General features: G+C 51.5%; 1 protein-coding gene across 1 annotated transcript in view; it reads left to right on the top strand.

Moving 5' to 3' along the window:
- Fstl4 (follistatin like 4) overlaps positions 1–13,623 on the top strand; it is a 421,500-nt gene that overhangs the window by 291,902 nt on the left and 115,975 nt on the right. The gene's annotated exons all lie outside the window — the stretch shown is intronic.

Here is a 13,623-nt window from a genome sequence, read left to right as displayed (position 1 = left end):
CCTGTGTACACATGCATGCTGAGGACCACAATGGACATCAGGGGTCATTGTCAATCACTCATCTACCTTACTTGTTAAGGCAAGGTCTCTCAGTCAAACCCAGAGGTCACTGATAACGTTCATCTTCCTAGCCAGCTGGGATCCCCTATCTCTACCATCCAAGGCTGGAATGGCAGGCAGACTGCCGTACCCAGCTATCATTTCTGTGGGTTTCTAGAGATCTGAACTCTGGGCCTCACACTTACATAACGAGTGCTGAGCAATCTTGCCAGCTCCCAGGCTGCCTGCTAACTACAGCAATTACTAACATCCAACACACAGAGAAAGCGCCATAAACGTCAATCTCATGAGCTTTCCCCATAGAACACATCTGCGCAACCAGCAGAGCCCAAGCCAGGGGGCAGTCTTACCAGCACCCCGGAGTGCCCTAGTGCAGGGCACACTCAAGGCTCTACCCGAGCACAGCTACTGCCCAGTAGGCTTTCAAAAGAGAGGGAGGTACAAGTCAAACAGGGCAGAGGCCAACAGTGTGTGTTCAGGGATGTGATGGTGAGCGTGGATTTTCAGCCTGATAGGATCTAGCATCCATCCTCCAGGAAGCTAGCCTCCAGGTACATGGGGGGGGGATTTCTAGCTTAGGTTCTTAGCCTCTGGGCGTGTCCATGCAGAACAATAGATTCAGCTAATTGAAGGGAGAAGACTCACCCTGAATGTAGGTGGCACCATCCCATGGACTAGGATCCAAGATTTAATAAAAAGGAGAAAGAGGCCCGTGCACCAGCAGCCGTCTCTCCCCTTCCTGGCCGAAAACAATGTGACCAGCTGTCTCAAGCTCCTGCCACTAGACGTTCCCACCAGGGTGAGCTCTGCTCTCAAACTGTGAACCAAAATAAGCCCTTCCGCCCATAAGCTGCCTTTGACCACGTATTTTAACCTAGTACCGAGTAAAGTAGTGTCCGGGAAGACACGGGGAAGAAGATAGAAGGCGAATGGTCCCGTAAAGAAAAACTGATCCAGTAAGCGTTCCTGACAACTGGCCACTGTGGTTTGGGCTCTGCTGGAAGCAATGTCAGCAACCACGTAGGAATTAAATAGGCTCAGTTGCAATATATCCTTAGAAGTTGGACTATTTCTGGGCCCTGCACCCAGAGGAAGAGGAAATTGCGAATTTTAAGAGATAGCAGAGTGAAAATAGAGCTGTCCTGTCCACTCTCAGCCTTAGGCAATGGCTAGGAATTCCATGAAACCTGGCTTTTCAGGGGTCAGGCACAGTGCACCAGCATCTCTTGGCTTAAGCTGGGGTCTGCCTGTTCTCTGGTAGCCCACAGGTCAGTGTCTGCTTCCTATGGAAATGCCCTCCATGAAGGTGACTCTGTCTCCTCAAAGGGAGTTGGCTACAGGTCACTTCTCTCAATTAAAAGATTGGCAACCCCATCCTTGTAGACTCTGGTTTCCTGGGCGCTGCATACGGCTAAATCCAGACTCCTGAATCTCTAAGCCAAGGATCTGACAAGAAATGGCAGCATGACCCAGTGTGTTCGTGAAGATAAGACTTGCCAGTAAGAAGCCTCGGGCATGCCCAGGGTTCTTACAGCTTCCTTGGGCTGTGGAGCCTCCTCCCCTCTCCCATCTCAGCCTCCCATCCCTGTCCCTGGCTTTATTCTCACATCTGGAGGGGTCTGTGCAAGATCTGGATGGCTGAAATTAGAGCAGAAGGAAGGAGTCACTGAGAAGAAAATGCCCCCAAGAGTGTGCCACAACAAATGGCAGGCCGTGTTGTGTCTCTGTCACCGGAGCCTTGACCCTTAGGCTGGGCCTCTGTCTTCTGGGTCTCTTTCCTAATCTGTAAATAAGGAGTTAGCTACATCATTCCAAAACCTTTACCTGCTCTTGTGTTCTGTGGCCTGGAAGCCATGGTGGACTGGCTAACAGGCAAGCCAGGAGGGAGACGGGGCTGCGACTAAGCTGCTGGCATAGGGCCATCGTCTCTGGAATACAAGCCCAAATCCACAGCTCTGTGTGTGAGAAGCAGAGATAGAGGGGGCGATGCCTCCCACTGCCAGCAGGAGGGTAAATCAAACCCTATGAGTGTGAGGTGTCCCCACTGTTTTCTCTACACTGACCCTTAGGTTGTGGGTCACACTTTCCTCCTGAAAGTCCCACCAGGAAGGACATTATTCTCCTTAGAGCACTGTTGATGAGGGAAACAAAACTCAAGGTCAGGAAATGATTGACTTTTTCACTGCTGGCTCTTGGTTTAGTAGCCAATAGCATTATCAGATGGGATTTCTGAGAAATTCCTGACATGCAAGTGTATACAGACACACGCGCACGTGCACACACACGCGCGCACACACACACACACACGCACACACACACACACACGGAGGTGGGGGAGCAGCACAGTGTATTTCTACATCAAAACTTTGTGAGATATCTTTGTCTAACTACATTCTCAAAGTCTGACCCCAAAGAATGTAGACGCGCCTGTCCTGAGGCAACAGGTGTGTGTCCGTAGTACACAGAGGCTGCGCTACAGACACAGGGCACAGGTAGGCAGGGTACTCTCTTGCCTCAGGCTGCATGCCACTGCTCCCACTTCTCCAGGTCCTGGCACGCTTCCAGATGTGTTCCTACTTCCTCGGGGAATTCAGGCACAGCCCTCTTGCCTCCATCGTCTCCTTGAACCCTGAGCCCTTTCAAAGCTTCTGAATCCATTTCCATGCTTGCCTAAGGCAGCTAGGAGGCCGTTCTGGGGCTTGGAGAACTTATAAATATGGAAGGCAGAGAGGGCCAAAGGGATTTCTTGGTGCGGGAATGTAGCAAGAGCCGGCCTATCCTCACACTCCCATCCCGCTGCCGCGTCCGTGGCGTTTCAGAGGGCACACCACAAACACCACGCAGCCAGCCAGGCTGAGATGTGACCAGAATAACTCAGCTGGTTGGGCAAGATGCTTTGTGGGAACTCAGAGGAGAGCACCCAGGGTCCTCTCCCATCCATCCTGCCTACTTCCCTCACAGACCACTCACTGCGCATGTCCAGGCCCTGCTCCCGGATGTCTGTGACCTGCTTAGAGGCTTCGGGATAAAAACCCCAAATGTGCCACCTGGGTGTGACATCCACAAAGGTGAGGTTTTTGACAGCTCCTCCATAAGCTGCTGCATTCTGGAAGTTCCCAGACTGAACAGCGCCCAGAGGCAGCCTGTAGGAGAGAAGCCATCTCCCCTGCATCCTATAACCCCAGTACTTCACGTATACCCAGGTTCTACCTATAGCCCTTCTGATCTGGCTCAGAGTTCCCAGCAGCTTTGTTTGGTTTTGACCTGGGATTTACTATCAATCTCCGAACACAGGGAAGTAAAGAGCAAGCTCGAAACACCAGGAAATCCCCAAATCCTGTCAAGTCTAAACCTGTTCAGCTTGCTCTCTGAAATGCTGTTTTCCCAGGAGCTCAGGCTAGGGCAGGACTGGTCTCTACAGACCATCGGGAGGCAGCTTCTCCAGCTCCGTGGAGTTCCTACCAGCAAAACGCCCAGAGCGTTCGTATTTTGAGCGTAGCTCCTCCCTGGCATCAATACATGCCCCTCACCACAAAGAGGAGGCTCTGCCCGCAGTCCTTACAATCTAGTGGCTTTTTGGCTCAACTGAGAGGCTGACAATTGCTGTGTGTAAGCAAGAAGCCCTGAGATAATCCCTCAGGCAGTGCCAAGCAGTGAGACACCATCTGGCACTCTGGCCTGCTCCGTCTTCTCACACGGCCAGTCTTTTACTTCCATGACTAGGGTCTTCAAAACCTCAAATGAGATTCCTGGCTGGCCACCAAAGGCTGGTTGAGCGGGATGAAGCTGCCATGACCCTTCACATGTCGTGAAGACTTCCTTCACATCATTGTGGCAATAGAAAGCACACACACACACATGCACGCACGCACAGAGCTGCGTGCTGTCTCCCAGGAACTCTTGATAAGAACAGTGCATGCCCTCCTGATGCATCCTTCAACTCACATGAGAATTAAGTGTTCCTGCTCTGTCTGGTTCGGAAACTGAACCCTACCCTTGAACCTGGTAGCTCTTGTCTCAGCCACTACCTGAGGGAGCGACAGCCCCAGCCTCGGCTGCTTCCGGAGATGTATGTACTCTATCCGTCAATCTGGTCGATACTTGACGACTATGGCAGCTTTAAGTGTCGAGAAAGAGCATTTTTGCTATGGTTGACACCTGGGGAGTCAAGATAGTCCCACCCCAACAGCCCTACTCTTTCCCTGGCCAGATGTCCAGTGGGGAGGCGGGGGGGGGTCAGTCTTGCAAGGAAGCTTCTCACCTCATTCATTCCCTCCAACTTCCCCATCGAGCTGTTCCCTGACCCCAGCTCTCCTGCTGCTTCCAAGTGCAGATGAGGGGTGAGGCTGGGAGTGGCCAGCGGCTGGGCTTCTAAAAAGACCACTGAGACAAGCCCCTCCCTGAGTCTGTGAAGAGCTAGTGCCCACATCCCCAAAGTAACTGATTTCTTAGGGTGAGTGGATGGCGGAGGTGGGGGCTCAACTAACACAGCAGTAAAAAGTGAAGTTCTTAATGCCAAGAGGGCTTTCGCGTTTATACAAATTCCCAAACATTATTCCTTCACTCTGGGGCACCTGATGGATGTTCCAGTCAGCCATAAAAAGCGTCGGTGATCCCTCTCCCAGGAATCTAGCCAATTTTGCTTTCTTTAATAGGAATAAAAGTGAGGGCTGTAAATGTCAAGTAGCAGATTGTGTGGCAACACCAACTGAACCCCGCATTCGTGAGCCAGTGTAGCACTTACCTAACAAAGGTCTTCGTAGCTCTGCATCATTTAACTCGCCAGGTTCTGGGGTGAGGCCTGAAATGTTTTGTCCACATGAGGTGTGGGTGTGGGTTTGGCTAGTCCCAGTCCAGTGAATTTGGGAATTCAAGTGTGAGATCTGCTCATGCACATGCGGGCACAGGAATGTGCGTGCATGCTTGCGTGTTTGTCTGTGTGTGTGTTATGCATTGCAGATCGTGCAAAGCCCTAGATATGCAGATTCTCTTCGTGGTCCCCAAACAGACTTTGTGCTTTCAACCTAGAAAGTTCACCATCAACTGAAATGACAAATGGGCACCCCCATCACCACCCCAGGGAAAGACCAGGTGGAGACTAGCCAGGGACAGCTTCCTAGCCTGATCCCACTCCCACTGAGTTCTGGGAAGATGAGTGGCTGCATCCTGGAGATCCCTGTGACATCTAAGAAGATGTTACCATTCAACCATTTAGTTCTCCTTAGCAATCACTGGCTGGCAGGATGCCAGCCTGCCAAACACCTGGTCCAAGATATGGCCTGGCCAAATGCCAGCAGGTGACCTTTGCAAGAACCAATCCTTTCAGCTACAAATCTAGTCATGACTGTGACAGCTGGCAGATCCATGATACAAGACGAACTCCATCCTGTGGCCATGCTTTCCTGTTCCTACTCCTAGGTGGAGGGCTAGGCTAGCACATTAGAAGATATGTTTCATGTTCTCTCTTTCTCTCTCTCCCTCCCTCCCTTCCTCCCCCCCTCCATCTTTCTCTCCCTCTTCTTCCTCCCTTTCCCAATCCCCTAGGGCAAGATGCCTACACTCTGGTGTAGCCTGGATTCCCTTTCTCACTTAATCCCTTTGGATGCCCCTTCCAGGCTCTCTAGAGGGGCGTCAGCTTGAATCGCTTTCATAGGCAGTAGGAGTGAGCACAGATTATAAAAGGAGGCTGGAGATATAAGTGGCTTCAGGTGAGGCCACGGACAAGCATGGACAACTCCATTGTATGCTGGAGTAGAGGTCATAGTAACTGGTCCACTTAGCAGCCCCAAGACCCGGCTTTGGGTCACCAGGTGGTATGACTTTGGGAACATCAGTCTCGTTAGGTTTGGGGACTGTAAGGCGGCCCGTGTCTTGTGTGTTTCACCGTTTCTGGAATTCTTAGGATTCTGTGGCTCCGTCAACACCATCTGAGGAACTGTATCACGTTAGCGAAAACGTATCCAAAAGATAAGCCCATTGGTTGTGGCATTTATTGTTAATTGAATTTTCCCAGAAATGGCAGCTGAAAGATTGTTAATGTGCATGAATTTACATCAAGTGAAACATCTGTTCCTCTTAAGCTAAATTCCAGCACAGCCGCGATGTCTCGTGAATTAGATCTGGGAGCAAAATGCATCTTGTTCTTTGCACAGCTTAGCGGTTTCAAAATAGACCTCAAAATGACACATGGCGACCGAGGCTGGGATAGATAACACAACCACTTGGGTGGGAATGTGGGTGCCAGACGATTACACAGAATTTCTGCTTTGGTGGTAAAAACCACAGAATTGTCAGGGCAAAATGTGACAGTCAGGGGACGGGAGAGGCAGGACAGCTATTTTGGAGGGGAGAGGAGACTGCCTGTGAGCAAACCGAAGGGCAGACAGAAGGATGGAGTCCTGTGCTGTCCCTCAAGCCCTCTGAGGGTGTTGCCAGGTGTGGTTCTAAGGCTCTAAACTCTAGTTACAGCCTGGAAGGAGCCGGGCCACCCTGCCTGACCAAAGGCAGCTGTATTCCAATGCATGTGGCCCCTGTGTGGGTATTGAAGCAGTGGTCTATGAACCCCCAGTGGCTCCTTGAGCAGAGCCCATAGTCCCTAACCCAGCCCTTCCCTCTCCCCTTCCCCTCCATGTTACTTACATTTCTCCTTCTGTGACGAAATACCTGGCAGGAAGTGACCTGAGGGAGAAAAAGAGTTGATTTTGGTCACGGTTTGAGGGCACAGCCCATCTCAGCAAGAACACAAGGTGTCCTGTTACCAAGTATCCCCCAATCAGAAGCAGGGAGTAGACGGGAAGTCGGCTATAAACCCCAAGGCCCACCTCCTCCTCTGAGGAACCATCTCCTAAATGGTCCACAACTTTCCAAAGAATGTCGACAACTGGGAACCAGGTGTTCAGATCTACGGAAGGGCGATTCACTTTCAGCCTATGAGCTGCTCCTCACGCAGGTCCCAGAAAGAAAAGCTACCAAGAGATGACACTGGGCGGTCCGAGTCCTGGTCCTCTCTGCAGGACAGTGGTAGAGGTTGCCTGAGTCCAGGGCTGACCAGTGACCTCAAGACAGACATCTGTGTCCAGCTCCAGCCTCAGGCCTGGGGTCTTTAGAGCAACCTTGGGGTTTCCCAAGCCACTGCACCCTCACGTCCTGCCTGGGTACCGTGCTCTGCCCAGGCCCAGAGGGTCTCTGGACTACTTTTCTGCACATTTACTGGGCAGAGTCCAAGTAAGGGAAGGGGAGTTTCCTAACACTATTCATAGCTGAATGCACCCTCAGGCCTTCCTTAACGTTCTCCTCTTGGCCACACTGGAGAGAAGAGAGAAGAAATTTTCTTCTGCTTCCTCTCCCAGTTCATTTTCAGGGAGCCACCTTGTGCCCACCAGAAGAGACCCTTCTATGTAACCTAGTGTCCATGCTCCCTGTGACTGGCCACCCTGCCCCCACTCCCAGGATGGCCATGCTGGAGTTCACCCTGTAGGGCCAGTTGTGCAGGCTTAGGAGCATCCACTGGGTGATGTAAGACCCATAGACCCTGGCCATCCCAAGAAACTTTGACTGTGCATGAGCAAAGCCACGTGCCCACACTCAGGAGTTATCCCCCTGCACCTACATTGCACTCAGAGAGCTGACATGATAGAGGACCGGTGCCATCACCTTCAGGTGTCCACCCCTCCCCCAGCATTGTGACACTACCCAAGCCCCTCTGCCTCCCTTCTCTGTGGAGGTAGTGGCATTGTTAACAGCTGTTTAAGCCCTAACCCCCAGGTTCAGGTGACAGGCCAGGGGCTGGGCTTGACGCTGCAAACCAGGCCAGCAGGGAACTTACGAGTGCCTGCTACTTAGCAGAGTGGATAAGGACTGATGGAACGGTGATGTGGAGGAAGTGGGGCAAACACGTGGTGGAGAAGGAGGTGGGAGAGAGCTCACTAAAGGCCTGGGGGGAAACAGCCTCAGTGAGGAAGGAGGAAGCAGCAAGACACACATGCACACGCACGCACATGCACGCACGCCCTCCTCACCATTTCCATGCAGGCACTCTGAGAGCATGGGCTTCTCAATTCCTGTCTGTGTCACTCATTTTGCTCCATGTTGTCCTCCCCTTGACTCTCTGGAGTCCTCCAACCCCACCCACAGCCAAGAATGGAGACAATTCCTTTGGAGGCACAGTCTGCCAGAGGCCACGTGGCTGACGGGATATCCCCAGTTCCACCCCTGTATCCCTGTGTTTTGCAATAGCAGGTGTCCCTTTGATGGACGCTTAGCTCTGGAGGCAACCCCTGCTTCCTAGCTCCCTCTGCTCAAAATATTAAGTGCAGCTAAGTCTGTGCTCCTGCTGTGATCATCTCCCTCGACATGGAGGGAGCAAGGCCAGAATGGGGACACTTTGGAATCTCCAAAGAGGGACAGTTACTGAGGGAGCCAGATTAATGAGGTGTCGGGACAGCTTAGCCAAATCTGCAGCTGACCTTTCTTGTGGAGAACAGGCTTGATAAATGCAGTTCATTACCAAGTTCTGACAGAAAAATAGGAACACACTCCGGGCTCCTCAGTACACTGATCAATATTCTATCTGTCAAAGAAAGCCTGGTCTAGATGCAAGAGGATCCTGGGACAAACTGGACAACCTCTGCTGTGGGTGGGACCCTAGACCAGCCAGGAAGTGACGTGGGTGCCTTCTGACAGCTTGTCAGGCTTAGAGAGGTCCCAGAATAGAAACGGCCCTGGGAAAAGGAAGGGGGTGAGAAATCCAAGATGGCTTCCTCATTCCTTGGGACTATATTATAGGGTTAGTTGTCAGCTATCTCAGTGAATGAGACAAAAATGAACGAGCGGCATCTCTCCTCACTGGGGGCAACCTGCCAGTGTCACCAAAAGGATACCTCAGGATGGTCCCATTCCTTATCAAAGTCCTTCCATTGTTTCTCTTATGTCATGATGCTATAAGATGTTAAGGTGCCTAGGGCCCTCTACCCCATCAAGCTTAGGTGTCCTCAGGCTCCCTAGGCAGTGCTCATTAGAGATGTTGGTGTTGGTTGTATTGGCTACTCTTCTCATTGACAGACAAAATTGACTTAAGGGCCAATTGATTTGGGCTCACAGTTTGAAGGTGCAGCTTGTTATGGTGGGGAAGGCATGGGGACAGGAATATGTGGTCCCAGTCACATTGCATCCACATTGCAGAGAGACATGGATGCTGGTCCTCAGTTGGCTTCCTCTTTTTCCTTTTAATTTAAGCCCCAGCCCATAGGACGCGCCACCTACATTCAGAGCTCCGCCTCTTTGGAAACTCCCTCACATACGTCCTCAGAAGTGTCTCTCCTAAGTGACAATTCTGTCAATTTGGCAGTGAAGTTGAAGCGTCACACAGGCCCAGTTCAGTAGCCTGTAACATTTATGCTCTGAATCTCTCTTGCCCCAGGCTGGCCCAAGAAGCCTTGGAAATGGACTAGAGAGGGGTGTGTAGTGCGTACCCAAGCCTATGCCACACACCTTTCAGCAACCGTCCCCTTCAAGTCAAGAGTGCTGAAGTTCAGACTAACGCTGGACCCTGCTCTGTTCCAAGGATGTCACGTGCCCTCCCTTCCTGGAACCCTAGGCAGAGGCTAGCTTAGCCTCCAACCAACCATGCTGACATCAGTTGCATACACTAAATGAACATAGATGATATGATTCATCTTGTTCTGGGTTCTTTTCTGTTTGTTTTACATTTTGAGTAGGGTCTCTCACTCTCTCTTCCTGGCTGGCCAGAAACTGTATAACCCAGGCTGGCCTCACACCTGTGGTGATCTGACCCCTGGGTGGTGTGATTACCACTCCTGACTTGATTTTATGTGTGCATCCACGTGGATATCCGCTTATCTCTTCAACTGATACATTGTTCTTTTATCACGTGGAAGTCGGGACAACTTCACAGAGTCACTTCTCTGTCCACCTCCACACAGGTTCCAGGAATGGAGCTTAGGTTGACGCATGGTAAACTGAATTCTGGAAACAGGATTTGGAGCCTCAGGTAGACAGGTCTGTCAGATGCAAACGAGCGCCGTGTCCCGTGGAGCTGGGTCACTGCTGTCTAAAATGGGCATCGTGAAGTGGACACTAAGCCTAGGGCTCAGGGAACCCTCCTAGGAAGACAGGCATCCAGGCGTCAAGCCTGTGTCAGAGAGGAAAGCTCACCTTGAGACTGAATTCAGAAACCTGAGGATAGCATGGAATGGTGACATAGAGTCCCCAGGAGGGCGTATTTGTAGGAGAAGCACCAAGAGTGGCCCCAGGAGGAGAGGGTAGACCACAGACTCTAAAGTTATTGGTTCCATTGGTAGGTACATAAATCCCTACACGTGGATGGCTTTCTCTGCTGCGTCCTCAGATCAATGTGTGGGGTGAGGGCACAGGACTAGAAGAGTTAGTTCAGTGACTCAAGGCAAGTGACTTAATGATTGGAGTTTAGGCAGAGTTCTCTGTGCTACTCCTTTGAAACATGGCTGCTCTGGGAATGAAGAGAGATCAAAGACTCCCTGCCAGAGGCCACAGTGTAACACAGTCGTAGAATACTTACCTAGTGCTCGCAAGGCCCTGAGTTCGATACCCAGCACTGCAGAAGTCAGGCAAGGGCAATCCTCAGGAAAGGAGAGGAAGGACAAGAGTTAGAAACATTGGGTTTCTGTGTCTGGATCCCTGCCCTGGCTCCCACACAGCCTATGACCTCTCTGTCCTTCTGAGATGGACCATCCACCGTCTCCCGCCCCGATGTTGTCCACAGACCTATGAGTGTTTCTCTAGCTCCACTGGTCTCCAGGTGCTTCGTATGTGCACTGCACACCATGCTGTTCCCTCTGCCTCCTTCCACAGTCCTCACACCACAGGTCCAGGCCTGCACACCTTCCCTCCCCCTCCCCTTAGCTGATCTACTCCTTAAGACACTCTTAAAGCCTTAGCGTGCACACATAGAATGTCAATACAAACGGCTACACAGCTGGGAGCAATATGGTCTGATCAGCATAGGACATGACCCTGGAGACTCACGACACTCAGCTGGGCTCCCAGCTTGACTTCTAGACACATAACAGAAGCCTCTAGGTCCTCAGAAAAACTGTATTTGAGACGGGGGTCTCATATAAACCAGGCTGGCCTCAAACTTGCCATGTAGCTGGGGATGGCCTTCTCATCCTCTTGCGTCCACCTCAGGAATCCAAGGTAACAGGCATGGCTTTATGCAGTGCTGAGAATTGACCCCAAGGCTTCTTGCATGCGAGGCAAGCACTCCAAAAATTAAGTTGCATTCCCCGTCTGAAGAATTATAGGATTTGGTAGGAAAGCAAAGCTTGAGATATTACCACAGCCCCCAGCTCCACGTTGTGGTCTCCCCAGCTGCCCATGGTGGATTGTCTAGCAATAAACCCTTGTTCCAGGGCAGCAGGCAGCACCAAGAAGCCCTGAGAAGGTTGGGAGACCAGCAATCCAAGAGCTCACTACCCATCCTACCTACCTGCTCTAGCCTCCAGGTGGCCCTGCTGTCACAGGTTCTCGGGATGCCTGGCTCTGGCTAGCATGTCCGAGGGAATCTACTGACACCACTCCAGTCACTGTAGACACCAGCTTTCCCAACATGTGGTACAGGTGCCTGTCCCCGGGGAAACCTGACAGCCCTCCAGTGTATGCACACCCTCTACATGGACCCTTCTGCCAGCTCTTACCCCAACAGCTAAGCAGCTACGTCTCCATCCCCTTATGTCTGCTCCGTTTGCCAGCCCAGCACTCCCCGTCTTTGGAAAGGCCTGATGGACTAGACTCAGGAGAGACCACCCTACTCTTTCCCCAAAATAATTTTTTGAGAAGTAAAATCCAGCCATATTGGCTTTGCCATGAGTCCAGGCCATGAAGGCCATGTGCAATACTCCACAGCCATGTAGGTTTCAAAATGGGGTATGTCTATGGGTGCCAGGGACTCTCGCAAGAGAAAAGATGTGAGCAGGTCTGGGGATGAGAGACAGTCCTTGTGTCAGAGCGTGGTGACTCCCAGGAGCAAATATATTATATTTGATTATATTGAACACAACAATTGATTTTTTTTCTCCTAAATAAACACACAAGGGAAATAGTAACAGGCATTTGTTTCTGACCAGAATCAATTGACCCCAAATTGGAAGAAAATCTAGACACACAAACAAGTGCAAGAAAAAGTGTTTCGGCCACCAGGGCTTCTCCAATGAGAGAAGGAGGGTAGGAGAGAGCAACAGCTGCTCACCCTTTCCCACTGAGGAGCTTCTGTGCGCATGTGCTCTCCCCATCATGGTTCCCACAACTAAAAGTGGGAGGGCAGCTGCCAATCACTGAGCAAGGGCTCAAAGTAAAGCTACATGTGACTATGTTAATTAACCCTCATAATGTCCCCACATGGGGTGCATTACTATCCCAGTTCTCAGATGAAATCACTGAGGCTCTTTACTCCAGGTTACACAACCTGGAAGCAGCAGAGCTGGGACTCACAAACCCAGTGGTCCCCAAACTCAAGCCTGTTCACTGTCTGGTCCTGAGAGGTTAACCTAGCAGCTTCAACTGGTGTTAGAATTCATGGGAAGAGGCCCGAACCCCAGATGGTCCATACCCAGCACCCACTGATCTTAGAATAGAGGGTGGGGAGCCCACACCAGCACCCCCCAGACTCAACAAGGCCAGGCTCAGGAAGTGTTTGTTGTCCCCAGGGGAAATAGGAAGCAGGGCTGGAGGATCACTGCTCTGTGGCATCCCTGCAGCCCCCATTTACTGACTGTGCCCTGTATGGTGGCCCTGTCACCAGCAAGATAAACTATGTCATGTCACAGCGCATCACAGACCTCATTTGCCAAAGCACCGTGCGATGCTGTGCGTTCAGCAAGCACGCCCGTGATAAAAGGCCTAAGAGTAATGGGCTGTGCGCTCCGGTTTAATCTCCTAAAGCTTCCTTTTGTTTCTTGGTTGTAGACTTGTGTACTCACACTTGTTTCCAAGTAACCCAGCTCTGGGAGTGTACCTAATTACCTTAAGCGGGGATTATTAGCCCTGTTAACTAAAACGCCCTAATCTATGAGGCCAAGGATTCAAAAGCAGCCTTTAAGATAGGATTAAGACAAAAGGCAAACTGTGACAGAATGAAATGGGGCTGGTTTTCCTCACACTGTGGGGCAACAGTGGCAGATTCCACTGGAAGAATTTCCCCATTCTGCCTGACTCATATAGGCACTCACTAGATATCAGTAGGCTGGATGGGTGGGCAGATGGACAGGCAAGCCCCCTCCATGACGTGACAGTGGCTGGAGGAGGGGGAGGATGGACAAATGAGCCCCCTCCGTGACAGTGGCTGGAGGGGGCAGATGGACAGGCAAGCCCCCTCCGTGATGTGACAGTGGCTGGAGGGGGCGGATGGAAAGGCAAGGCCCCTCCGTGACAGTGGCTCAAGGGGGCAGATGGACAGGCAAGCCCCCCCGTGACAGCGGCACTGTTCACTGCACACTGGAAATGCCCAGCAGCTGCTGAGGAATGAGATGGGTGAATGTATTGATGGCGGAGCACTGTCTCAAGACTGCA

This window comes from Microtus pennsylvanicus, chromosome 11 (genome assembly GCF_037038515.1).
Source record: "Microtus pennsylvanicus isolate mMicPen1 chromosome 11, mMicPen1.hap1, whole genome shotgun sequence".
NCBI lineage: Eukaryota > Metazoa > Chordata > Mammalia > Rodentia > Cricetidae > Microtus > Microtus pennsylvanicus.
Note: the sequence above shows the minus strand (reverse complement) of the source record. Positions and strands in the feature narration are given on the sequence as shown.